The 3,779-nt window shown below is 42.3% G+C and overlaps 1 protein-coding gene across 1 annotated transcript in view; it reads right to left on the minus strand.

The window, feature by feature from the left end:
* MEF2C (myocyte enhancer factor 2C) overlaps positions 1–3,779 on the minus strand; it is a 133,482-nt gene that overhangs the window by 120,668 nt on the left and 9,035 nt on the right. Inside the window, exon 2 of the mRNA XM_031058919.1 lies at positions 2,866–2,964. The gene's annotated coding sequence lies outside the window, so the exon portion shown is untranslated. The remainder of the gene's footprint in view (positions 1–2,865; positions 2,965–3,779) is intronic.

Raw genomic sequence — 3,779 nt, forward strand, 5'->3', positions numbered from 1 at the left:
CCCCGGAGCCCTCCTGCCGAGCCCTTGGCTGGGCTCCCCTCCCGGGACGGGCGCCTGCTGAGCGGCCCAACTTTCCCAACTCATCCGGCTCCGCGTCCCGCGACATGGGAAAGCTGCTCCGGCGCAGCGCCGGCTCAGCGGTGCTTTCCCCGTGATCAGCAGCGGCCAGATCCGGGCCCGCTCGCCTCCTCGAGCAGGTCCAGGCCACGGGAAGCTGCCGGAGACGGTCTCGTGTCAGTCTCACCCGCAGAAATGCAGCATTGAGAGCACGCTGTGTGTGGACAGGGCTTTATTTTTTTTTTAATAGGTTCAGTCTCTTCTAAAACTGGACTGAAAGGACTGCACTGTTAGTTTGAATCCAGATTAAGCACATGCAGTGATTTGAGCAAAACTGGATCTTGCACATACTTTTAAAATTTTTGTGCCGATATCCAACTCTTATGATCCTTTGGGAGGAGCAGGGGAGTTTGTAAAGGCACAGACTATTATTTGTATGATAGATTAAGGTACTGGAACAGCACACGTGATAAAACCAAACGACTTATTCAAACACAGAGATAAATATATACTTGGGTTATTTTAATACAAGTCCTTGGTCTCACAGTCTTTTCCGCTAGAAACATCTCATTGGGCCATTGACCTACTTCCAAAGTGTTTGACAGCGAATAAATACCTTTTCAGTTCAACTGTACTCTTTAAAACATGGATTCTCAAAGCACAGTCAGAGCTAAACAAAGCTCAGGTAGTTCTAACAAGCACCCTGCAATTGCTCACAATGCAAACCCTTAGAGAACACTGAGGGTCTCATCCCTGTCATGGTCTGTCTGCATGAGAGTGCACCACTCTCCGTGCAGTGACATGCTACAAATGTACCCACACCAATAATGACAGTGATGCTGATGTGCTCAGAGCTACCAGGCAATCAGATGCAAGTGAAGCACATTGTACATGGTGTTAAGAGGCACATATGCACCGCAGTGTTAGCACAGCCTGAAAAACACTGGGAAATAAATACTTTCTCAGCTTCAGGTCTGCTATGAAGCACAGCAGGAACGAAATACAGAACAGTTACACAGGTTGTACCCTTGCTATGCCTCTTCCATAGACAATTTTGGTCTCCCAGTGTGGCACCCAACTATCCAGTAATATTTGTATATTCTTAGTGGCAAAAAATAGAAAATTATGTTAAGACTTGACACATTTGTGCTCTAACTGAAAATGACTGGCATCTGCTTTATTTTGTACAGGATTTGTAAGTTTTCTGGTGTCTGGTAGTTGGTAACACAGCCCTTCAACTGGCAAGACAGAACGTGAGCACTGTCATATTTTGAAAGTAGTTATTACAATAAGAAAATACTTCAGAAAACAAAAGGATATAGCAGTTTAGAACTTCAACTACACCTCCATGTGGGCACTTGTGGTCTAATCTTTTTATAGTGCTGACCTTCACATACTGGAGCACCTTAAAGCCATGCCAAGTTTTAGTCACAAGCACAATTAATCAAATCCGTGTAAAGGACATCTTGATTTTTACAACAGGATTCAGATGCCAGATGGACAAACAGATATAAGGAGAGGGATCAGGATTTGTCACTTGTTTCAGGTTTAGACAAGGCATGAACTTATGCAGCAAAATTTGAAGTGTTTGGGTGCTTTTGTTTCCCTCTCTTTGGATTTAATTTAAAAACCTGAAATAATTTCAAACAGTAAAAAACCCTTTGTGCTGATGTCTGTACATGTACTGAATCTCCACAAACGCACCCTTTTCAAATTTCTGGCACAAGAAATTTCTGTGGACAGCTTTTCTGCTGTCCACAGTCCATATATAGATCTACTGACAATTTTTTCCCCCAGTCTACCACCTGAGGCATGCAGTGTCTTAAACCATGAGACATCGGTCATAATGTAATAAGTATAAAATCAGATCTCCAAAGGTTTATTAAAGAGTGCATCCAAGTACCTCTTTACTCTACAAGTGTGATAACTTCAAGGTAACATTTCCTTTTAAGATGATTATCAAAGTATATTTTTGGTTTTTTTGTGGATGCAGAACTTTTCTATTAGGAGAAATGAGATAGCCATCCTTTAATGGTGTTTAAAGTGAAAAGCAGTGAGGTTACTATGAAATTACCCACCTCCTTTGTGTCTTAACTCTGGGCTACCTTGGTTTCTATTTTCTGTTTAAATTTCTGCTAAAACCCATTCCACTCTACACCTTGCTTTCTTCCACCACCTCCTTATTTATAAGAGCAACACAGTATAACCCTTCTTCCCATGTCTGGCTGCTTTTAAACTTGGCCCACGCTGGGTGCAGCTCTTGAAGAGAGCTTTATGAAATTATTTTAAAGTGAGCTGGGGCGGTTGCCACAGCAACCCACCCTGAGAGAAATTGAGGCTATAGATTAATCTACCCCACAAAATTATTCAACTGTACTGTATTTGTTCTTCATTCATTCAGAATATTCTCTCAAACCATATGCTTTTATAATGAACAAAAATATACAAACTCAGATAATTTCAAAGATAGCAGGGTTGTATTCCAGGAGCACAAATTAATTGCTTTGTAAACCTCTGCAATGAGATGACATGTATGCGATTCCTTGCAAAATTTTTTGATTGAAAAAAAAGAAATATCTGCAAGGTATGCATTTTATTTATTAACTTAAAATAAAATGGCATGCCATTACAAAAATGGTGTTATCACCACACACATCATGCAATGATTACAGAAACCCTTTGTCACAGGTGTACCTGTATGTATATAACACAGTAGAGTTTTGCTCTCCAGGTTTTGCTTTGAACAAAAATCTAAAAATAATAAATAGTACTTGGTGGTATTAAATGTGAAAAATATTAAACACTCACCACATACACCCTCTTTATTGTCAAAATCATCCGCCTCCAATGCTTTACTTAATCTTTCCCATGGTAGTTACTTCACAGTTTACAATTCATGTTCGGCACCTTGGATGTTTAAAAGCACAAAAGTAGCATATTATTAAAATTCAAACCTTCAATATATTTTAGGAGATTAATGAAGTAATTTCTATAAAAAGAATATGAATCTTTACTGATGTGCACTTAGGCCTATCTTGTAAGTAGCTGATGTTTTCAGAAGCTGCTATAAACTCCATCTAAATCCTACCTTAGAGGTCCTATACTATCAGGCTGTACTTATCCTCCAGTCGGTATTTATACTTTGACATGCATTTTGGGAAACACAGCCATCTCATTGTTTAAGAAATGCCTGTTTAAAAGGCCAGAGTGAATTATAAAGTGGTAAAATGTGGCATATTAATTTTGTTCCTTCTATAAAGGGCCAGGTATCTATCTGCAAAGGTATGTGTGGTGCCGACGCCAGACATGCATCTCCTTGGGTCTCCTTTGAGGAAGGCAACCAGGTAGCACCCGCAGAACTTTTTTTTACCCCAGATATTCATTTTTCTCTGCACATGTAGTTGTGGAGAGGGGGACCCAACCAGAACGACTTGGTTTTGAGGGGCAACCTGTCTGGCCTCTGCCCCAACCCCTCACACCTGCACACATCATTACCCGGGCTTCTCATCATTTATTTATTGACTCATAATTTCTACGTGCTGGGCTGTTCCTCCGGGTGAGGTGGTCGGGAGACACAGCAGGGGTAGGTACGACACTGGTCTCTGGCCCCGTCTCTTCCTGCTCCGCGCATCTGGCGGCGCCGGGCGGGGCAGCGAGTGCCAGGGGGTCCCGAGTCGCGCCGGCGCTGCCGGTGCCACGGCCGCCCCCCCTTCCTCGGCCCC

This window comes from Geospiza fortis, unplaced genomic scaffold (assembly GCF_000277835.1).
Source record: "Geospiza fortis unplaced genomic scaffold, GeoFor_1.0 scaffold279, whole genome shotgun sequence".
NCBI lineage: Eukaryota > Metazoa > Chordata > Aves > Passeriformes > Thraupidae > Geospiza > Geospiza fortis.